This window comes from Balaenoptera acutorostrata, chromosome 3 (genome assembly GCF_949987535.1).
Source record: "Balaenoptera acutorostrata chromosome 3, mBalAcu1.1, whole genome shotgun sequence".
Lineage (NCBI taxonomy): Eukaryota > Metazoa > Chordata > Mammalia > Artiodactyla > Balaenopteridae > Balaenoptera > Balaenoptera acutorostrata.
Genome location: NC_080066.1, coordinates 106,680,359 through 106,705,156, shown reverse-complemented (window position 1 = coordinate 106,705,156; position 24,798 = coordinate 106,680,359). Strand labels below are relative to the sequence as shown.

The following is a 24,798-nucleotide window of genomic DNA, read 5'->3' as shown; positions in this document are numbered from 1 at the left end:
GGGCAGAGGGAGACACTGAAATTTAGTAAGAAAGGTGAAAGGGTCAGATATTGACATGGTTAGATTTTTGCCTTATAGAGACAACTTCTGTGTGTGTGTGTGTGTGTGTGTGCACGCGCGCGTGCACGCGTGCACGCGCACGTGCATGGGCTTATGCACAATTAAACTTTCCATCTTTTTTTGCAGAGGTGAGAGGTAGGAGGAAAACCAGGCATTTGGCATCCTCAAAGTCAAGTGAAGATAGCATCTATGGAGAAGAGTTGTCAGCTGTATCAGATGCTGCTGATAGCGGAAGTAAAAGGAGGACTGAGTACTGACCACTGGATTTTGCAATGTGGAATTTACTGGTGACCTTGACAAGAAACGTTTCAAAACATGATTGGAGTGGGTTTAATAGAGAAGGGGAAGATAAAAATAAGAGACTGTAGGTATAGATAACCCTTTCAGGTAGTTTTGTTGTTTAAAAAAAAAAAAAAAAGGCAGAGAAGTAGGGCAATTGCCAGATGGAGAAGATGATTAAGAGGAGAGAAAAATCAACACATCCATAAACCGATGTGGATGATCTCAGTGACCCAGGATAGAGGGTAGGATTATCAATGCAGGAGAGAGAGCAGATCACAGGAGGAATATCCTTGAATAGGCAGGAAAAGATGGGACCTAGAACACAAGGAGTGAGCTTTTAGCTAAGAGCACCTATAATTCATCCGGAGTAAGAGGAGAGAAGATAAATAGGAAGAAGTGTGCTTGGGGCTTGTGGAAGCTCTCTCCCATTGCCTAATTTTCTCACAGAAAAATGAAGTGAGGTCTTTATCTGAGAGTGAAGTGCTGGAGGTTTGAGGAGAAGAGAGAGAATGAAACAGTTGTCAAGAGAGTGAGAGAGTAATGGAACTAGAGCATGATGATGGGCAGCATTAAGGGCTCGCTTAAGATTGGTTAGTGATAGTGGCACTGGATTATGTATTTTATGATGCAACTTGATAAAATAAGCTTTAACTTATTCTAACTTATTTAACTTTCTGATAAATTCATATTGACTCTGAAGAAGACATTTGAAATTTTTATTCATGGCTTTTATTTAATATATCTTGAAATTTTGGTAGTATTGGAAAACAGTCTAAGGAGACAAGTGTCACTTGTCAGCTTGTCAGAAACAGTTCAGCTTCATTCGTCCAAAGGTGATTTTTTTCCTAGCTAATGACACAATCTAGGGATTGAGTGTTGAGAAGAGCTGAAAAGAATTTTTTTTTGGCTGCGACGGGTCTTAGAGGCGGCGCCCGGGCTCTTCATTGTGGTGCAAGGGCTTCTCTCTAGCTGTGGCGTGAGGGTTTTCTCTCTCTAGTTGAGGTGCGCAGGCTCCAGGGCTCGTGGGCTCTGTAGTTGTGGTGCGTGGGCTCCAGAGCACGTGGGCTCTGTAGCTTGCGGCACACGGGCTCTCTCATTGAGGCGCGGGAGCTCAGTAGTTGTGGCACAGGGGCTTAATTGCCCTGCGGCATGTGGGATCTTAGATCCCCAACCAGGGATCAAACCCGCATCCCCTGCTTTGGAAGGCGGATTCTTTACTAATGGACCACCAGGGAAGTCCCTGAAAAGACTGTTTATTTTTAAATACTTGGAAACGCTAGTTTCAGCATTTACTATTTTGTATCAATGCTATTTTTGCTTTTCTCCAGTAGAACTCTCCCCCATATGTGTTCCTTGATAAGAACTGAGGTGTGGAAAGGTCCTTAAATGAAAATTGTCCACACACGCACTGCCCCTGACAATACATCTGAATTCAGAACATCCCAACACAGGCTAAAACACTTAATTTCTAATATACCAGGCTACACTTTTAACAAAATTAAGTATCAAAAAGAGAAAGATAAGAAGCCCTAAGGCATTTAAATATTAAATGAAGCATCCCAGAAACCAATATTTAGAATAGTCTTTGTTGGCAACTGGGAGGTTTTCTCGTTCTGAACCAAGACATCATAGTAGAATAATATAACTTTCTTCCCTTTTTGAGCTTGGCTAATGGTAAGGGGAGGTAGGAAAGGAAATTTTACATAACCTTGAACATAGGTGCTTTCTCAGGCAGACCATTTTTAGAAAGGACCACATCTAGAAGTTGAAGATCTGGAAGTTGATTTCTTTTTTAAAAAACAAATTTATTGAAGTCTATTTTACTATAAAAATTAAGTATACAATTGAATCATTCTCAGTAACTTTGCCAAGTGGTGCAGCAATCTAAGACATTCTTAGAACATTTTCATCACTCCAGTAAGATTCTACAAGCCCTTTACAGGTAATTCCATTCTTACCCCCAGCACCAGGCAACCACTGATCTACTTTCTGCCTCTATATATTTTATAAATTTGCCTTTTCTGAAGCTTTCATATAAATGAGAAAACTGATTTCTTAAAAGACATGTATGCCTACTTGGAAAGTCTTTACATATGTATTGTTCTACAGCATTCTCTTGCCAAAAGGATGGGACACTTGTCTCAGGCATATGGGGTTTTGGGAAGAATATATATCTGTATAAAATATTCTATATATACTTTAAAAATTTTTATTTATTTATTTATTTATTTATTTGGCTGGGCTGGGTCTTAGTTGTGGCACATGGGATCTTTAGTTGTGGCATGTGGACTCTTAGTTACAGCATGTGGGATCTAGTTCCCTGACCAGGGATGGAACCTGGGCCCCCTGCATTGGGAGCGTGAATTCTTAACCACTGGACCACCAGGGAAGTCCCTATATATACTTTTCTTACCTTGGGGGTGAGTCCCAGGTGCTTTGCTCAATGCCTGGAGAGAATCCGAGTGACAGTAGTAGCTCTCAGTGTTGTGCAGGTCCTCGGGTGTCTGGGCTGCTGTCACTCCTCTCCATGCTTTAGGTCAGGCCATCCCTTTCTCCTCCTCCCAGGACACACCCATGAGATCTCCATGCCCTCTTTCCAGCCTTCACTTTTTTGAGTCATCAGAGCCCCAAACTAGGATGGAGGTTCCTATTGAAAGACACCAAATCATGTTCTGTCCATCATGTAGGGCCTCTAGAACACCTTCCCTTAACATCACAGCGAACAGTGACCTCTGTGACTTTCTATAGCACTGTACTCATCCGCTTCCAGGACCCCTGTTTCTTTTCTTGTATTTTATGTTAACCACTATTCATTCAGTTGTTCAAGTCAGAAACTTCAGAGTCAGCCATGATTCTTCCTCTCACTTCTTCCACATCCAACTGTCACCAAATCCTGCCAATATTATATCTGCTCTACTTAAGTCAATCTTCTCCCCATCCCACTGTTGCTATATTTTATTGTGGTGGTCATGTATCTGGCCTGGAGTGTAGCTGTAACTCTTTTCTGCTGTTACTTCCAAACTAACCTGGGGTGATCTTTCCAAGGTGAAAATCTGATGAAGTCCATCTCGTTGCTAAAATTCAACAATGGCTGTCCATTGATTTTTATGATAACGTTTAAATTCTTGGCTTCTTGTACTAGGATTTTGTTGATTTGTCCCTGACCTCTCTCCCTAGCTTCATTTCCCTTTGCTTTCACAAGCTCCTTTTACTAGAAACATAACAATTTCCCTGTACTTCTATGCTTGTGCCCTCATCATCTGGATTGTTCCTACTCCTTCCTCAAGACTCAGCACAGGCATCGTCTCCTCTGGAGGCAGTCACGTCTGCAGAGAAGCTTTCTTGGATACACCTATTTGGTCTTTCCAACCAAACTCTATGTCTCAGCCCTGTGCCTCCTCCCACCCCCAACGAGGCTGATCGTACCTTAAGGGCAGAGTCAATGTTTTATACTTCTCCAGAGTCAGGTTTGCATTTATTGTTTGGAGTTCTCTTTTTAAAAATGACGTCTCTCTTCTCTGTCGATGCCTTGAGCCTCTTATGACACCATGAGGCTTGTGTGTTGTGACCCAGAGAGTCAAAGCCTGAGATTCAGCTGGAGAAAGTGGGCGTGTGGCCAAGCTGATATTGTTTTCTGTTACCATCAGCCTCTTTCTTCCTAAGGAGTGTCCAACAGCACTTTTTTTTTTTTTTGAGTGTTTACTGTGTATCAAACTCAGGTTCATTAGGTGTTTTCATCTTTATAAAAACCCACTGAGGTATTGATAGGTGATACTATCCCCATTTACACACAGGGAAACTGGGTCATAGAGAAGTTAAATAACTTGCCCAACCACATGTAATCCCTGTTCATCAGCTGTGGGATTTGTCTCCAAGCCCCATGCCCTTAACTTCTAAGATATCTATTTATATATATCTATGCGTGTGTGTGTGTTTTATGGGTCCAATAATGAAATGGATCAAATGTTGTGAGCTTAAACTCAAACAGTTTTGCATCCTGACCCAACACATCTTTGGACGTAAGAGGGCGTCTAAATGTGGGCTGAAGATGAGAACCAAGGTAACTATGGGGCCTCTTTCCCTGTCCTGCCTTCATGTGGGCTCAGCCTGAGCTTCCCCTTAAGGGTTTGCTTGCCTACCCTTTTCCTAATTCCTTGATATAGGAATTATACCTGGAATACTTCTGTTCTTTTTCAAATACTGCATGTCTAAGTCTTGTAGCAAGACACAGGATTTCACAGCCAGTTTTAGAGTCAGGCTTAAATATACAGAGACGATCCTATATTAGACAGTTTCTTGCCAAAGTATGCCTAGTATAGTTTGGCTTTCCTGCTATGAGTCCACATATGCTTTTATGTTGTTTTGTTTGTTTGTTTGTTGTTGTTTTGGGCCGCGCAGAATGCGGGATCTTAGTTCCCTGACCAGGGATCAAACCCGTGTCCCTCTGCAGTGGAAGTGCGGAGCCCTAACCACTGGACCGCCAGGGAATTCCCCACAGATGCTGTTGAGAGGAAGGTGATTTGCATCCTTGGCACCTTGACAGGTAACTGGCATTATAACCTACTCTTGCGAGTATTTGTTTTCTTTTTGATTATTTTATTCAGAACAAATAATAATATGACTCAGGTCATGAAGGTATAACTGTGTTCCTGCCCCAAGAAAGGACCAGTTTGTCCCATCTTCAGGCAGAGGACTCCTAGGAATATCATATAAAATCATATATAAATATATAATTATATCTATACATATATATGTACCTATATACATAATATATACATATATACACACACATGCATGCACTGTAATTTTTTATTTAGCAGCTCTCATCCCATTTGCTTCATTTAACGTTTTTATTTTTCTTATAATTGCTTTCTTTTCCATGGTTCTTGATGAGGCAATTTTGTTCCTTCTATTTGCTCTCTGCCTCCAAATTTACCTTTAGCTTCACCTCTATGTCTCTGAACATATAATCAGCCAGGAACTCATGTAACTATATAACTTGGTATGTTTATATAAATGTGTTTACATGCTATACACCACTTTGTAACTTTGCTTTTTTCATGTTATAAGGTGTCTTGGAAATCTTTTTGCATCAGCATTTAGTATATTTACCTCATTTAATAGCAATTCTGCCCTTTTTGGCTGAAGGAGCTCGTAAGAATATACAGAGACTAGCAGCCATGTTTCAATCCTGCAGTAAAGCTGACGTCCAAGTGGGTATTGGTGTTCAAGTTGGACAAAAATCATATTGTAATGGGACCTGGGCTTGGCTGTCAGTGAAGCTGTTCTTCAGAACTCTTAGCGATTAGAAAGTGAGCAAACAAGAGGGCACAGAAACCTGTCACGCTGACACAGTGGCAGTAGGGTCTTAGGGAGGCTATTCTCAATCTTTCTACCTTCAAGGAATGCTTGAAATAATTTTCAAGGGAAGGTCTCAAGGAATTCTGGCATAAACACTTATATTTGAAGCAATGGTTCGTTACTATGATAGTAAATTACAGATATAATAATCCAGTATTAATACTCAGTGTTCTTTTGAGTAGAGAATCATACTTTCTGTGGATCTGTTTACTATGGCCAATTTATTAGCCTACTCTTTTTGTGCGGTTTCCCCTCCCCACAAAGGATATTCACTCTATTGCACGTAAGTAGTGCACGCGAGGAGACTTCAGTTTTCCCTTGATTAAAAAAAAAAAATCCTACTTGATTTAAAAAAAAACTTAACTAAATAGGTCTAAAAGTTTTATCACACAATCATACTGGAAGAAATACTAATGAGGTATGGTACATGGTATTTAATATATGCAAGAGTAATTGTTTCTCCTATTTAAAGCTAAAAAGTTTTGTTTTGTTTTTTTTTGGGCCAATATATCTTGAATAGAATCAGGTAGCTAAAGATTAAGTAATCTTACTTAAAATTAATCTCTTTCTTTCCTTTTCATAAATTTTAAAAACTTTTAAGGCAAACATAATACATTTCTGTTAAATAACTGGCTTAAGCCAAAGCGGGGATTCAGTTTTTGAAAGGTCAGCTTGATAGATTTAACTTAAACAAGGGTTGTAAATTTATTCTAATTAATGTTATTTATAATACAAAAACATTTGACAGTTTTGAAGAGTAAAGCAATTAATCACAAGCCAAAGCAATATGAATAAAAATAGCCTAAGACACTATTTTATTAAGACTGAGAAAGAAATTTCTCACTAAGTGACATTGACATGATCAGGCTAAAATAAAAGTCTAGCAATTACAAAGTTATTATGCACATATATAAGTTTCTTGATCTCTTCTGTAGGCCTATATATGCATATAAAATGTTAGTTTTGAAGCTAAAAAGAAATAATAAAATCTGTGTTTTTCATTTAAAACCTGTGCTGGAAAATTTATGCTGGTACAGCAGACACCATGTCTACAACCTCTGGTCACCAAGGAGTTTGTCCAGGTTGGAAGAGGACAAAATGAAGAAACTACTGAAACCGGAGGGCAATAGTGTGAAGGAGTTATCTCATTTTGTGAATCAATGTCATCAGCTTCCTCAAAAACCTTTACTAAAATGATTGTGAGAGTGACTAATTTAGGGGCAGTTTCCTTGCTTTTGAATATTGCAGCATGGAAGAACACATTGGGGTTGATGTAGGACCCACAGCTCACTACTAAACAAATACAGATATCTATGCATGATCCAGACACACAGGAGGTTATTCCTAAGCCTGGTGGACTGGATAAAAGCTGCTCTAACACTTGTTTACTCTGAAGAAGGGGGATTATTCCCTTCCTATAAATGCCTAGTGGAACTCCCCCTATGAAGGGGCTGATATACTTTGTATGCAAACCACGGTGGATTAGTTTTATGGTGACCATGATATTTATCTCAATTGACAAGATACTGTACCAATTCGGACCACTGAGTCACATTTCTTCAGATCAAGGAACGCACTCATCCTCAGAGTAATTTTTTAAAAATTATTAATTAATTAATTAATTTTTGGCTGCGTTAGGTCTTCGTTGCTGCGTGCGGGCTTTCTCTAGCTGCGGTGAGCGGGGGCTACTCTTCCTTGCAGTGCGCGGCCTTCTCATTGCGTTGGCTTCTCTTGTTGCGGAGCACGGGCTCTAGGTGTGCAGGCTCAGTAGTTGTGGCACACGGGCTTAGTTGCTCCGTGGCATGTGGGATCTCCTCGGACCAGAGCTCCAACCCGTGTCCCCTTCATTGGCAGGCGGATTCTTAACCACTGCACCACCAGGGAAGTCCCAGGGTAGTGGTTTGATAGAGAATTGGAACAGACAATTGAACATTGGTTGCCTAGAGTGAGAGGGAGATAAAGGCTTGGAAGGCTGGTTTGTCGCCATCGTGAGTGTGTGCTCCGACTAAACATGGGGTGGATTAGGAGGGTCCCCACTAGACAGATTCCTCCACTGTTCTGGAGGATCTGGGGAGGCATGATGGTATGACTGTACAATGTTTCCCACGGCAGGGAGGATGCTGGTGTGATCATACGATTTTCCCCCATATCACCTCAACTTTTTTCTCTTTTCTACACATCAGCTTTCTTTTTTTCTACCCCATGCAGTGATCCCAGTAAGCTAACTTGCATACTTGCCTACTCTCTTCCTCACTCTCAAGTCCAAGCAGCAGCAGAAACACTTTAAGATCTCCTTTTACAGCATGATTTTTCCAAAGATTCTATTTCCTTTTAAATCTTGTTAATTGAAGCCAAAGTATTTTTCCCAAGCACTTTCATTGGCTTGTTCAACTGGCTCATGTGATAAAAAGGATCTGCTAAGTAGGCGTGTTTTTGGAGCCATTCTTATCTTTAAAGCACTCAGCAGAATCTGGCCCACGACTTCCTGGAACATACTCCAGAAATTCACCTTTGAGCTCAAATACCCTGTTAGAAGTCTTCCTCTGCTGACCCCGGAAGTTTCACTATGTAGCAGAGATTTTTACGCTTTCTTTGTCCAGGTTTCCCCACAGCTTTAAAAACAAACTTGAGTGACCTGGTCTTTGTTAATAAAGTTAACCATTTTTGTACCACCATCCAGAACTGTTTTTCATTTAATCTCCTAGACTTTTTGACACCATCACCTCCCTGTGAAGAAAGCAGTGTGTTGTGATGACGTCAGGACTGTCTTATTTTACACGAGGGGCAAAGCCTTTCACAGAACCAACCGTTTATAGGGCACCATCAGTACAAATGCCAATATCCTCCAAGATAACCTTTCGTTTCTAGACACTAAACAAAACATGAAATATATCTTGGCCTTTGCTTGTTTCAGGTAACACTTTGCAGTAGAAATTTTTTCTTGAATTTTACCATTATTTACACGTTAATAAATGTTGCAGCATGACATTCACTAGTGAAATCTGTCGACATACCAACCTGGATATAGAAGAGGTTGTTTTCAGTTTATTACATAAAAACCTTTTTAACATCATGTGACAAGTCATAAATACATCAACACATCCTGCTACGGAAATTTTTCAGTGTCTTGTATTGCATCTGTCCAAGTATTTTACTCACTATAATTTTACATCCTGGAATTAGGAGATTTTCATCACCTCTGTAATTTTTCCTTTTTAGGCAGCAAGTTTGCTACTCCATCACTTGCTTCCTGAGCTTTTTCACTGATCTTTTTTGTAAACAAAAGTTTTTCTCTGTTTGCTTTGAGATTCCAGTAGCCATTAGAAATATTCAGCACTTTTCTGGGTCAAATGGCTGTGATTTATCGTTAAGTGGCTTTTCCATTTTGCTGGAGCCATTGCTGCATTTGTAAGTTGTTTGCCTCAAATGAAGTACAGTGCACTAGGACAACTTGGATTACCAGCATGTGTAAAAATCCATTGAGGGGGGACTTCCCTGGTGATCCAGCAGTTAAGACTCTGCGCTCCCAATGCAGGGGGCCCAGGTTTGATTCCTGATCGGGGAACTAAAATCCCCCATACAGCAACTAAGCCCGCACACTTCAACCACTGAGCCCGTGTCCTCTAGAGCCTGTGGGCCGCAACCAGAGAAGCCCGAGTGCCGCAACGAAGACCCGGTGCAGCCAAAAAAAAAAAAAAATCAATTGAAGGGTAGTTTTCATTGTAAAGAGGATTTTTTTTTTTTAAAGTGTTTCTAATTTTCTTTTTTTAAATTTATTTATTTATTTATTTATTTATTTATTTATTATTTATGACTGTGTTGAGTCCTCGCCTCTGCGCGAGGGCCTTCTCCAGCTGTGGCAAGCGGGGGCCACTCTTCATTGCGGTGCGCGGGCCTCCCACCACCGCGGCCCCCCCTGCCGCGGAGCACAGGCTCCAGACGCGCAGGCTCAGCAATTGTGGCTCACGGGCCCAGCCGCTCCGCGGCATGTGGGATCCTCCCGGACCAGGGCCCGAACCCGCGTCCCCCGCATTGGCAGGCAGACTCTCAACCACTGCGCCACCAGGGAAGCCCTAAAGAGGATTTTTTTATAGACCACTTTTTACGATGGTGCAGTGGAATGACTCAGAAGATTATAATTCTTCATCAGTAATCTTATCAGAATTGTCCATAGGACGCGGCCTAGAATTCTCCTCTTCCGTCTCACACCTTACCTTCAAAAATTTCCCCATTGGACTTGTTTGTGAAATACAAATGCTAGTAAAATATAAAACAGAAGGGCCTAATAACTTAATGAGAGAATTGCAAGAAACAGAAAAATTCGCAGTACAATTCACTTCTAGCCTACGTAATCCAAGTTTGTAACATTTACAATAGCAAAGCTCTTGGGGGGCATCTGTGTGGTATGAAAATTTCCTTCTGATTTTTTGTCAACCCTGTAGAGCTCCTTCACTACTGCCAGGTGGTCAGTGGTGTGTCAGGGAAGGTTGGAGAGGTAAATCCAGAGGGAGACGGTGACATCATCAGCTACCCCCTCCCTTCCGTGCAATATACAGTGCTTACCAATTATCAGTGTCCTTCCCTATCTCGAATCAAAAACTGAGGATGGGCTCAACCAAATGACCACAGTTCTACCCTCACTGCCACAGGGGGCTTCGGAAGTATTTTAATTAAATTGCTAACGGAGCTGCTCTGTCGTTGGCCATCACTGGCAAATTTCAGCATCACCCAATTTGCAAAGTTCAAAACTTGTTTATTATTATTTTTCAATCTTTTTAAAAACATTTATTTTATTTATTTATTTTTGGCTGTGTTGGGTCTTTGTTGCTGCGTGTGGGCTTTCTCTAGTTGTGGCGAGCGGGGGCTACTCTTCGTTGTGGTGTGCGGGCTTCTCACTGCAGTGGCTTCTCTTGTTGTGGAGCACGGGCTCTAGGCGCACGGGCTCAGTAGTTGTGGCTCGCGGGCTCAGTAGTTGTGGCTCGTGGACTCTAGAGCGCAGGCTCAGTAGTTATGGCACATGGGCTTAGTTGCTCCACGACATGTGGGATCTTCCCGGACCAGGGCTCAAACCCGCGTCCCCTGCATTGGCAGGCGGATTCTAAACCACTGCGCCACCAGGGAAGTCCTATTTTTCAATCTTAATCTCTCTTGGAAACTTGATTGAGAAACTCAGACACAGAGGTTTATATTATAAGTATGCCCAATTTTGCCAGCTTAATAAACAATGACACCCTATTTTGAAATGTCTCCAAAGACCCAGATAATTATGAATTTCAGTTACCTGGGGAGATCCCTTCCCTGCTGTGTCTGGGAAGAACTAGGCATGTTTCTCAGGTCTCATGACCAGTCTGGGCTGCTTACCGGTGTAGCTAAGAGCTCCCATTAAGTGCAAGGATCCAGCAGGCTCTGCTGGGATGTTGCTTCCCTGGAATGGGCCACAGTTGGGCTGCTATTTCTGCTGCCACTAACACCCCTGCTACCTCTTTGTTTAAATTCTTTGTTCTGCCTTGAAGTTGCAACTGTCTCCGCGACTCCCCTCCTCCCTCTTCACCTCAGACACTTTAATCAATCCTCTCAGGAACTTCCAAGTGACAAAATAAAATTTAAAATATCTGTTCCCCAGAAGGCATAAAGGAACAGACTGATAAATTTGTATAAAAATTTTAAACTTCTGTTTGGCAGAAGACAAGACAGACTGTGAAAATGTAATTGCAGAACATATGATAAAATGGCTAATTGCCTTATTTTGCAAAATAATGCTCATGCAAATGAATGAGAGAAAGTAAAACAACTCAAAAGAAAATACGCAAGTTATAAGAATGGACAGTTCACAGGAAAAGTATAAATAGTCTATAAAATTATGGAAACATTCTCATCTCCCTCATATTTTAAAAACATGGAGATCAAAACATCAACAAGATACAATCTTTCAACTTTTAGATTGGTAAAAAAGAAAAGCTTCATAATATCCAGAGCTGGCCAAAGTATGGGGAAATAGGTACTTTCAGATGTTTCTGATGGGATTTTATTTTATTTTTTTTAAAGATTTTTTTGATGTGGACCATTTTTAAAGTCTTTATTGAATTTGTTACAATATTGCTTCTGTTTTATGTTTTGGTCTTTTGGCCACAAGGCATGTGGGATCGTAGCTCCCCAACCGGGGATCGAACTGGCATCCCCTGCATTGGAAGGCGACGTCTTAACCACTGGACCGCCAGGGAAGTCCCTGATGGGATTTTATTTTGTTGCAACCTTTGGGAAAGTAATTTAGCCTATCTATCAAATATTTAAGTGTGTGTATATTTTGACTGTATTGATTGAGAAATTTCAGTACTTGGGGTTTACATCGTGAATATGCTTGCTAAAATTTCCCCTAAATTTATGTGCAAGAATGTTTGCAAGACATCGTTTAATAAAAATTTAAAAAGCAAATTTGTTTAATAGCAAACAACTTAAAAAGCAAACTAATATCTATTGGTAGGACATTTAAGTTGGAGTATATCAATACAGCTGTTAATAAAGGAGATAGATCTGTAAGAGCTTAAAGGGAAAGATGCCCAAAGTATATTCTGAAGCAATGAGAACAAGGTAGAGAACAATGTGATAGAAATAAAAATTACCTGTCCGTACAAACATGTCCTAGTAAATGCATTCAGCATTTTTCTAAAAAAATGTGCAACACACACACATACACATTAGCAGCAGATTACATGGAGAGCAAAACTATGGAGGAAGAAAGATTTTATTTTTCATTGCAAACCTTCCTGTTCTCTTTGAAGTTTTCCTTTTTTTTTTGAGGGAACTTTGGACTTAGAGGATTGAATTCAATACAGTCTTTGGTTCATGGAACTCATTGGTTGGGGTAGGACCCATAACCCCAATCCCCACTTTCATTTGCCTCTTTCCCCTTACAGAAAACCATCCAGTTCAATGTATATGTGTTCAGTTGTATGTGTTCTTTTAAGATGTGTATTGTCTGTTGGGTATGGTGTATTAATTTATATAAGTGATATACACTCTAGATCTCATTATTTTCTTCCTGTTTTCTCTCGGCATGATGCATGTTGCTCTGGTATGTGTTAATTGTTGCTTCTGACTGCTACATGGTCCTCCTTATTTTCCAGTTTACTTCTTGGATAGACTCTGGATAACCTCCAGATCCTTACCACCACAAACAGTGGAATAAACCTTCTTGGAGATGTCCTCATGTGAATTTGAGTGGGAATTTTTTGGAGAAATATATCCAGAAGTGGGGCTTGCTGGTCACGAAATGCAATGATGTATAACTGAGAACTGTCTGATTGCTCTCCAGGGTGGCTGCACCAGTCCACACGCCCACCAACAGCATAAGAGGTCCCGCTATCCCCACATCCCTGCCAACACTTGGTATTCTCAGCTTTATTATTTTTGCCAGCTTAATAAAGTAATATCTTATTATTTTGAAACTTTGTGTTACTCTGATAGCTAATGAGTTTGAGCTTCTCTTCACATGCTTGCCAGCCTTTTTGATTTCCCCTTCTACAAATTGTCTTTTCATTTCCTTTGCCCATTTATCTTTTGGGGTTCCTGGTTTTTAATCTTTTAAGAGTTCCTTGTATATGTTAGATATTAGTTTTTTAAAAAAAATAAGTTTTAGGCATCACAAATAACACTCAATTTGTCATCTGTTTGTTAACTTTGATCATGTTGTGCTTCATTGAACAAATTTTCCTAATTTTATGCAATTAACTTAATTAGTTTGGCCTTATGATTTCTTCCTGGAGAAGTCCTTCCCTGCCTCGTATTTCAGAAAGACATTAATCCACAATATTTACCATTAATTTGAAGTCTTTTGCCTTGAGGTCTTTAATCTTTCTGGAGCCTCTTTGTATACTTTAGAAGGTAGGGATTCAGTTTTATTTTTCTCCCTCTAGCAGACCAGTTTTCCCAGCACCCTCTTCTAAACAGTGTGTCCTTTGTCATTAAATTGTGATGCAACATTTACTGTATATCAAATTCTCTTCTATGGGTGTGAATTTTTTCTCAGTTCTTTACTCTGTTCCATTGTCTATTCTTTTGTTCTTATGCCAATATCATACAGTATTTAATTTTTTTTTTTTACCATGAGGTATAACACAAAGAAAAATAAAGCATAAATCTACCACTTAATGATTTTTAAATGATTATCCAGGTAATTACCACTCAGGTTAGGAAATGGAACACTGCCAATAACCCAGAAACCCCTGTGTGTTTCTTGTCAATTGTAATGCCTTTCCATTAGTCTTAAAGTAACTACCAATCCCAAAGTAACTACCATGCTGACATTTATGATAATTAATCCCCTACTTAAAAAATATTTTATTCAGCATGTATCTATAAACCCTACACTTAAGTTTTGCCTGTTTATGAATTTATATTAATAGGATAGTACAGTATGCATTCTTTCATGTCTGGCTTATTTCACTCAGCACTGTCTGTGAGAATCATCCATGTTTTTAGCAGTAGTTTATTGTTTTCAGTTTCTATGTAGTTTTCTGTTGTAGATTAAAGAAATGTCTACAATTTTTCACTCCTCCCTGTACCCATGCCTTTTGCAGTGTGATTTTATAAATAAAAAAATAAATTTATTTATTTATTTTGTCTGCATTGGGTCTTCGTTGCTGCGTGCAGGCTTTCTCTAGTTGTGGCGAGCGGAGGTTACTCTTCGTTGCGGTGCGTGGGCTTCTCATTGCGGTGGCTTCTCTTGTTGAGGAGCACGGGCTCTAGGCATGTGGGCTTAAGTAGTTGTGGCACGTGGGCTCAAGTAGTTGTGGCACATGGGCTCAGTAGTTGTGGCTCGCAGGCTCTAGAGCGCAGGCTCAGTAGTTGTGGCACACGGGCTTAGTTGCTCCGCGGCATGTGGGATCTTCCTGGACCAGGGCTTGGGAAGATCCCACATCTGCCTGCCAATGCAGGCAACCTGTGTCACCTGCATTGGCAGGCAGATTCTTAACCATTGCGCCACCAGGGAAGTCCTGCAATGTGATTTTAAAGCTCCTTTCATGGAAACATGGAGTCTATTTTCCTTTCCATTGAATCTAGGCTGGCATTGTGACTTGTTCTGGCCAATAGAATGAGGTGAAAGTGTTACTAAGTCCAAGCTCCTACTGCTCGCTGCACCACAGTCCGATCAATCGAGAGACGAGGTGTTGGGGCACGGAATAGTGACTTTATTCAGAAATCCAGCAGACTGAGAAGATGGTGGACTAGTGTCCCAAAGGACCATCTTGCCCGTGTTTGGATGCTAGCTTCTTTTATAGAAGAAAGAGGGGGAAGTGAGGAGGTAAAGTTAAAAAGGTGGTAGGTTGTTGAAAACATTTCCTGGTTCCAGCCAGACTGTGGAGGGGATGTGTTAATTTCTTCTTTCCTGCAGCCATTCACAGGTGAGCCTGGTTGGATGTTTCCTGTGAGCTTAAACAAAGGTATTTTAGCTTAACGCTCAGGCATGGGAGGCAGGGTTCTTGGAGATGGGCCATTATGTATACTTTAAGCTATGGGCACCATCCCTTTAGTGATTACCTTGTAACAAAAGCTATAGAATACAAAGATTAAAGTAAAAGAAACAGATCCAATATGAAGTCAGATTTGTTTTTCCCTATTACAAAAATGACCATGTGCCAGTTCTGAGCTTTGGCCTCCAGAGCTGTTGTGTGTTTCTAATCTATGTATTGGGACCTCTGCCTCTGCCACGTGAACAAGCCTGGGCTAGCCAGCTGGAGCATCGTATATGGGGACCAGAGCTGAGACAGCCTGGTTATCTGAGCTGAGGCCACGGAGACGTGACCGAGAATCTATTGACTTACTATGGTCCCTGGAGAGCTTAGAAGACACTTCTTATACAAATGCAGTGAGGAATATGCTAGTGACGGTTGGGTGCTTCTACCAAGGACCCTGAAAGGATTCCACTAAACCTATGTCACCCTTCCCACTCCTTTACTCCTGCTTCCTAGGACTACATATCAAATAAACTATCTGTACCAAGGTCTTTATCTCAGGGTCTGCTTTCAAGGGAACCAAATTAAGATAACTTGTATCAGGAGTGACCCTAGCAAATAGAGCTTCAGGATGGGATTCTAGAATACTCACTGATATCCAGGACCTCCTTGATGGTGGTGAGTGACATGGTGAGTGAAGTGGATGCCCAAAGTTGACCTTGAGGCAAGGATTTGTGTAAAAATGATTTGTTAGGAAGTGCTCCCATGGGGGAAAAACACTAGGGGAGATAGAAAGTGGGATCAGCACAAGATGGAGGCCAAACAAGAGTGCCATATCAGCCACATGCCACAGAAGACAACTTTGGTGGCTCATCCCTGCAGGGAGCTTGACATTAGCACTTGGAGGGCAGCTTCAGATGAAGGGTGGAGGTTATCATAATACTTGCCCACTGGGAAATCAAGACGCTTCTCTCTCCTTCTCTGCAGGACTCAAATGGAGCACAGTCCCATCGAACATCCAACTGCAACTGTGTCCAAGGATGCCTCTTTGCAGGATGCCAAGAGAATTTGAGACTCTTCTCAAAATCTTCTGACTCGTCTGCCTGTGATTTCCAGCCTGAATTAAGTGATGCTTGTTGGTGATGCGTGAGTACTTTTCAGAATGCTTGAAGATTTAGGAAGCTTCAAGAACAGTTTTATCCTACAAATAAAGTGTGAACTAGGAGTTCAGAAAAAAAAATGTGTGGACTGAATTAAGATTATGATAATGCTCATGTGTTTCTAGTTATAGTAGAATCAGTGTCTTCCTGGTGGGATGAGTGATGCTAGTAAATGTTATTTATCTGGTGATCAAAGGTGCTTAGAGAAGGAACTGAGGATGTTTAACAGAGAACAGAGCAGACCAAAATGGGATGGGTAGGAATGATAGAGCTGTGTTATCGTTTGAAGAGCTGTCATGGGGAAAAGAGAATTGACTTGATCAATGGTGCTCCTTGGATAGCTATAAGACCAGTGGGGAAGAGCTATGGGGAGACATTTTTCAGCTCAATTTAAGAAGGTATTTTCAAATGCCCAGAGCTGTCCATAGATAAAAGATACTGCCCTAAGAAATAGTGAATTCCTTAACACTAGAGTTATTCAGACAGAGGATGGAAGATCATTTTGCAGGGGTGTTGTGGAGGGAATTCAAACATCAAATAGGGATTAAAGTTAGATGATATTCCCAGCCCTGAAATATGATGATTCTTGTCCTTGATAAAAATAAAGGTGAACTTGCTGGAAAACCAAGAGAACTCTCAACAGCCAGGGTCAGAACAAAAGCCAGTTGAATAAAAGCTTAGTGATGGGATGAAACTAATCACTGCTTATAAACTGAGTCATATTAGAAGAAAATGAGCTCCTATACTTGTAATGAGCCTTATTTATGACAGTTTTGCTGAAATCAAATAGTTTATGCTTCAGTTGAATTTAAGTGCAGTGACAATTTACTTAATGAGTCTTCTGGAACAAATTGTTCTTAGAATCAAATTGGCCAAAGTAGAAAGGAAATTATTTACAATACTGAGATGTTTTCTTTAAAGCTTAACAGGATACAGTATAGTGTACCAAAACTCCCACATCTGTGTGCAGTTGTGTAGGCCAGAGATATCTCTAGGTATTTTCCATGTCTCTGAGTACAAATGAAGATTAACAGAGATTTAGAAAATTTGAGAAGTCAGAAAAAGGTATACTACTGTAACCTACAGGGCCACACATGGAGCCTATTTAGAGAGTCAAGCCCTAGCTCTGAGTTTACTCTGCACATGTGTCCTCAAGAGTCTCTTGGTTAAATATCTCCAGGACAAATGGCTGGGTCATGACGTAGGTATATATTTAACTTTCTAAGATTGGGAACAATATCACACTCTTGATTATTGTAGTTTTAAAATAAGTTTTGAAATTAAGTAACATTTGCTCTCCAACTTTGTTCTTTTTCAGAGTTGTTTTGGCAATTCTCAGTCATTTGCATTTCCATATGAAGTTTAGAATCAGTCTGTCAATTCCCAGAAAAAGGCCAGCTGGGATTTTGGTTGGGATTGTACTGAATTTATAAATTAATTTGGAGAGAATTAACATCCTAACAATGTTGAGTCTTCTAATCCATGAACAAGGTATCTCTCATTTTATTTAGGTCTTTTAAAATTTCTTTCAACAAAGTTTTGTAGCTATCAATGGACAGGTCTTTCACATATTTTGTGGGGGTCTGAATTGCTGACTGTAATTGTGGGTTTGTCTACTTCTCACAGTTCTATCAGTTTTTGTTTCATGTACTTGGAAGCACTGTTATTAGGTGCATAAACACTTAAGATTGTTATGTGCTTATGTGAATTGAGCCTTTTATTGTCATGAAATGACTTTCTTTATTCCTGGTAATATTCTTTACTTTGAAATCTACTTTGATATTAATATAGTTCAAACTTTCTTTTGATTAGATAGCATGGTGTATCTTTTTTCATCCCTTTTTCTTTTTTTTTTCCTTTTCTTATTTGGTAGGGGGAAAGGGTACTACCATTTATGGACTGTTTGATGTAATGATTAAACAAGTTTTCTTTTAGCAGTCAACTTTGGTTGATTTGGTACAACTGTATAGTTGTATCATTGTTATTCATTTGCTACAAACTAAGTTTTGTTTTTATTTTGGCTGCGTTGGGTCTTCGTTGCTGTGCGCTGGCTTTCTCTAGTAGCGGTGAGCAGGGGCTACTCTTCATTGTGGTGCCAGGGCTTCTCATTGCGGTGGCTTCTCTTTGTTGTGGAGCACGGGCTCTAGGTGCACAGGCTTCAGTAGCTGTGGCACGTGGGCTCAGTTGTTGTGGCTCACAGGCTCTAGAGCACAGGCTCAGTAGCTGTGGCTCATGGGCTTAGTTGCTCCATGGCATGTGGGATCTTCCCAGACCAGAGATCAAACACGTGTCCCCTGCATTGGCAGGCGGATTCTTAACCACTGCATCACCAGGGAAGTCCCCCTTTTTCTTTTAACTTATTTGTGTTTTTATATTTAAAATGCATTTCCTGTAGGTAGCATATAACTGGGTATTGCTTTTTTAAAAAAATCCAATCTAATGGTCTTCAACTATAAATTGGAATGTTTAGACCATTTACATCTGAATTCGGACTGTAAGTACAATAATATTGAAATGAATATTTCAAATATTCAAATGCAGTTTGAATATGGACTGTGGATTTGGACGATAATATTGGGTAGATGTTAACATTTTCTTCAAATTCATAGACAATTTGTCACCCATCTCAGCTAAGGAATATTTAACATGGACCAAGTTTTCATGTTGTCTTCCTCCTGCAGATTGCTCAAGATAAAGTGACATATATTTTTGCTTCAACATTCCTATTTCTAGACTTAAGGGATGCACTTCTGTTTTCATTTTTACTTGCAACATTAACCATGCCCATATCAAAACAACTTCCTTGTACATTAAAATTTCTCAAGTTTGTAGATGAGTTTTATGGATTGCACTTAATTTGTCTGCTTTTTGGTGATAGAGAGAGTGGCTCCTCCTGTAACGCCCAAAGAGACATCTTCAAATCAGACTGCAGGCATGGGTAGCCCTAAGAAGTTTTCCCCTGGAGAGCTAATTCAATCTCTGGTGTATAAGTTTATGGCAACTTCAACCACCCAAGTGGCACTTCTCTGAATTGAGTGCATTGTCCTAGCCTTATCTTCAGGCTATGACAAAGAAGTGGAGAAAATGGTGGGAGGAGGGTGGAGTCAAATTGGAAGTGAGGTGGCATGTGGTAGAGAGAAGGCATAAAGAACATTGTGCACAGATCTGTGGAGCTGTGACATAGACATATGTATGGGCAACTTAATATGTCTCTGAGTTCATCTAACTCAGAGTTCATTGAGCTTCTTGGATGTTTATACTCATATCTTTCATCAAATTTGGAAAAATTTTAACCATTATTTTAAAAAATATTCTCTCTGTCCCTTTCTCCCTTGGCTCCTTCTAAGACTCCCTTGATCCATAAGTTTGTCCACTTGATGATGACCCACAGGCTCTGTTCACTTTTCTTCAAACTTCTTTCTTTCGGTTTCTCAGAGTTGATAATTTCCATTGTCCTATCTTCAAGTTCACTTTCTTCTGCCTGCTCAAATCTGCCTTTGAATCCCTCTAGTGAATTTTTCATTTCAGTTATAGTAATTGTCAGCTCAAGGATTTTTTTTTTTTTTACGTTTTCTATGTCTTTATTGATACTTTAATTTCATTCACCAATTGTTTTCCTGACTTTCTCCACATTTTTCTTTAGTTCTTTGAGCATCTTTAAGGTAGTTATTTTAAGGTCTTTGTCTAGTATATCTGCCATCTGGTCTTTTTCAAGGTCAGTTTCTGTTGATTTTTTTTTTCCCCTTTGAATGGCCCATACTTTGCTGTTTCTTTGTATGCCTTATGTTTTTGTTGTTTTTGTTGTAGTTGAACACTTGACATTTGAATGTAATAATGTGGAAACTCTGGAAATCAGATTCTCCCTTTCCCCCAGGGTTTTCTGTTTTTTAAAAAAAATTTTGTAGGCTGTCTCTGTGCTGGGGATCAGCCTGAGGAGTAAATCTAAGGTCTTCTTAGGTCTTTTCTGAGCCTTGAGCTTGCACATTTACTTTGTAAGTTTGCCCGTATATACAGTTTTTGTTGTTTCATAAATTTATTTATTTTATTTTACTTATTTTTGGCTGTGTTGGGTCTTCGTTGCTGAGTGCAGGCTTTCTCTAGTTGTGGCAAGCGAGGGCTACTCTTTGTTGTGGTGTGCAGGTTTCTCACTGCGGTGGCTTCTCTTGTTTCAGAGCATGGGCTCTAGGTGTGCAGGCTTCAGTAGTTGTGGCACACAGGCTCAGTAGTTGTGGCTCACGGGCTCTAGAGCACAGGCTCAGTAGTTGTGCTGCACAGGCTTAGTTGCTTCGCGGCATGTGGTATCTTCCTGGACCAGGGATTGAACCCGTGTCCCCTGCATTGACAGGCGGATTCTTAACCACTGCGCCACTAGGTAAGCCCTATACAGTTGTTTTTGATGGTCCTAGTCTTTAATGTCTGGCTCCCAAAAGGGGAAAAAGAAAGCAAAAAATGAAGTGTGTGGGGGAGCGTGTCAGCCTTTTATTTATTTTAATTATTATTATTTTAAATGATATATTCTTTTTTTTTTTTTTGGCTGCACTGTGCTGCTTGCAGGATCTCAGTTCCCTGACCAGGGATTGAACCCAGGCTACAGCAGTGAAAGCCCAGAATCCTAACCCCTAGGCCACCAGGGAACTCCCTAGTGTCAGTGTTTTAAATTCCCCCAGAAGTCTCTTCAACCAGCAGAGGAGAAGCTTGCAATAAAGGGGGGAGGTGCAATAACAATGACTGCCTCTTTGTCTGCACTTCTGTGATCAGAAGCAGCAATCAGCAGTCAGAGCACTGATCCCTGATATTTGGAGGATAAGGTCCTTTTTGCTCAAACTGGCTCCTGGAAGCTGTATGCAGGCTCCTCCAGGGACAAACGCACAGCTGTCAACCTACCAGGTGGCTAAGAGTGGGGGATGAGTAATTGCTACTGTGCTAGGGACTGAAATTGACTGAAATTAACTGCAATTTACTATCCAAGCCTTCCCCTGGCAGATTCTGCTGGTGCAGTTGTTGTCTAGGTGGGGATATAGATTCCTGGCCATCTTCCCAGATTCCTCTCTGTGTATACAGTTTTATAGGCTGCAGATACCTCCAGAAACCTTCTGTGAATCCAAGAACAAATTCGGAAAATAGAGATTCAAAAAAGATGTGAAGGGACTTCCCTGGTGGTGCAGTGGTTAAGAATCTGCCTGCCAACGCAGGGGACACGGGTTCGATCCCTGGTCCGGGAAGATCCCACATGCCACGGAGCAACTAAGCCCGGGCACCACAACTACCAAGCCTACACTCCAAAGCCTGAGAGCCACAACTACTGAGCCCACGTGCCATAACTACTGAAGCCCATGCATCTAGAGCCCGTGCTCTGCAACAAGAGAAGCCACCACAATGAGAAGCCCGCAATGAAGAGTAGCCCCTGCTCTCCGCAACTAGAGAAAGCCCACGCAGCAACAAAGACCCAATGCAGCCAAAAATAAATAAATAAATTTATTTAAAAAAATAAAGCAAGATGAAGAAATATAATACTTTCAACCATTTAAAAAAAAAAAGAAAAGATGTGAAGACAATATTGTCAACCTTCAGGGTTTCTGGCATCTCATTCTCTGTTCCTGCTCTGTATCACCTCTCTAGGGTTACCTCCTCCTTAGCTTTTAAGTACTCGGTGCCACCTTGCTCATTATCTCCTTCCCTAATAACCTTAGAAAGGGTCTGACGTTAGTCATTTACGTAAATGCTTATTCTTCTTTGCTTCTTTTCAAACTTGATGATCTCTCCAACTGTAAGCAACAGCTATCCTGATTTCTAACTCTTTGCGCCTATCAAAATGAAAGTAATCTGATCCCAACTATATGTGCTTATTATAAATAATAATTGACTTATTATTCTTTAGGGTGAATGATTTTCAGCCATCGTGTTTTTCAGTGAGACTTTTGCATTTTTAGACTTTCGTTTATAAACGTGAAATGAAAGGTTTTGTCCCCAATTTAATTTGGATTGTACCAAAAGCAGACCCTCAGACCAAAATTTGGGTGTAAGTAGTTTCCTTGGGAGATGAACCAGGGGAGAATCGCGAGGGAATGGGGAATGAAACAGGGAAGGGAGAAGAGCCAATAAAGTGTGTGTCTAAGAGCAAACCCTTGAACTCTGGGCTAGTGCCCACTGCTGGGCACCCTCTGAAACGTTGTATAGAACACACTCTGGCATTGTCCCACCAAGTGACAAGCAGCTGGAGTAGTGAGTCCCCAACTCCCACCCCTTATTGGGGTGGGCTGCTCTGCAGACACTAACTAGTTGTATGTGCAGAGCACAAAACTGTGACCAGAGAAAGCCCGTAGGGAGGGAGACACATGTGTTTGAGTTTGAAGCATTCAGTGTGTACGGGAATTGTCCACTGAAGATGCTTGTGACTTCAATGTGGGCCAAGGGGATATGGGTGGGATACCCACCGCGTCTGCTACTGTCCCTGACTTTCAGGCATCAAGCGTCTAAATTCATTGTATGAGAGATAATAGCTACTGCCCTGGCACATATCTGTGGAATGCTGAGTTGTATGAATGCAGGTAGACTAAATCTAGTCTCTTAGGATGGGGATCTGGGGCAGAATGAGGACCCTAAGAGCTGGTCTTTCCCCTCAGACACCTCCGACTCTGTCGTGGTCCTTTTCTGTTGTGCAAAACCTGGGGTTCAATTCCTGCTTATGGACTAGCTGTGTGTTCTCAGAGCATTTTCCTTCAATCTCTCTAAGTCTTTGCTTCCTTAACCATAGAATTAATTAGAGATGTAAACAGCAGGCTCACAGAGATGTTTAGGAGATAATCTATAAGAAAGCATTTACTAGTGTGCTCAAAATGCATTTCCCCCTTCCTTACAGCCCTCTCCCTTCCTACCTTTAGTTCCTTCCCTTTTCCAAGACTCAAAAGCACATATTTTATTTTCTGGCAAAGCTGACATTATTTTAGCTGGTTTTATGATAGTTTCATACCACAAGCCCTCTTTTCTGATGTCCTTTATTATTTCTGGCAGTGAAGGTTTTGAACTGGAGTGTGTATTTGGAGCATAGACTTGTCATTAATAGAGGTGTTCCAACACAGTGGCCCAGAACCACATGGGGCCCGCACATCAAGAGGCAAGCCTGAGCTCTGAGCTCATGCCCCTCAGAGGTGGGAGTAGAAGCCAGCTACCACGATGATCTCGCCAGTGATGTAGCTGGCATCTGGAGAGCACAGGAAGGACACCAGTCCTACACAGTCCTCAGGCCACCCCACTCTGCATGGAAAGAGGAGATGGGGCTGAGAGTGGTGACACCTCCCCATGAGCCCTGGACTCCTGTGGGATGCTGTGAAGTCAAGACCCCGAGGGGATGTGTGAAGGGCTGCAAGTGGAGATATATGGGCTCTGCAGGGACTTTTACTCATCCCAGAGCTAGGCGGGTCATCAGATCTCAGAAAGAGGAATGGGTAATAGCCTGCAGAGGGATGGTGTATGATCTTTTATCCATCATAAAGGTTCTGGGATCATGTTAATCCAAATCTACAAAGGACACTGCCTCACTCACAACCTGCCTCTGTATTTCATGGAGTCCCTTCATATGCTCCCAGAAGGCGGAGTCCTCAAATAGCTAAAGGAAAAGTCAGAAGGTTAGCGCTGCTGGTACAGATGGAGTCACGTGGGCTCCACATCATGCAGGCCTGTGTCTTTGTGGAAGGGCTGCTAGGGGACACCCTGGGCTGGTCCCTCACAGAGGACTGAAGTCCTGATTCTGTTGTTGATCCCAAAGGCTGTGGATCAGAGCATCAGAATGAGAGTCCACAGGTCCAGGTCTAGGAGTCCAGGTCCCTGTGGTGCGTGGCCTGGCATGGAAGGCACCGGAGCGCTCAGTGGGCCAGGAGCGCTCCTTGGTCCTCACCACTTGGCTGAAGACTCCTGGCACCAGGCAGATCACCCAGATGTTTGGTGCCAGTTCTTGGTGAGTCCCAGCAGGGTTGTTTTACTGACTTGGTAGGCCCCTAGTTTCTGTGAACAGACAAGAAAGTAGATGACACATACGGTAACTGGGAAGGAGAGTTTCAATTGAATTTCTAGGCCTGTGCCTAGAAATATATCCCTTCAGCAGCAATTGCAGAGATCATGGATAATGTCATTAAAAAAGGATAGGGGCTTCCCTGGTGGCGCAGTGGTTGAGAATCTGCCTGCCAATGCAGGGGACACGGGTTCGTGCCCTGGTCTGGGAAGATCCCACATGCCTCAGAGCAGCTGGGCCCGTGAGCTGCAATTACTGAGCCTGCGCGTCTGGAGCCTGTGCTCCGCAACAAGAGAGGCCGCGATAGTGAGAGGCCCGCGCACAGCGATGAAGAGTGGCCCCCGCTTGCCACAACTAGAGAAAGCCCTCACACAGAAACGAAGACCCAACACAGCCATAAATAATAAATAAAAATAAAAATAAAAATAAATTATAAAAAAAAAAAAAAAAAAGGATAAAATGCTGCCATGTGTAT

At 41.4% G+C, this 24,798-nt stretch overlaps 1 protein-coding gene across 1 annotated transcript in view; it reads right to left on the bottom strand.

Annotated features, from left to right (window-relative positions):
- Positions 1-24,798, bottom strand: part of LOC102997517 (dehydrogenase/reductase SDR family member 2, mitochondrial-like) — an 81,918-nt gene that overhangs the window by 6,000 nt on the left and 51,120 nt on the right. The gene's annotated exons all lie outside the window — the stretch shown is intronic.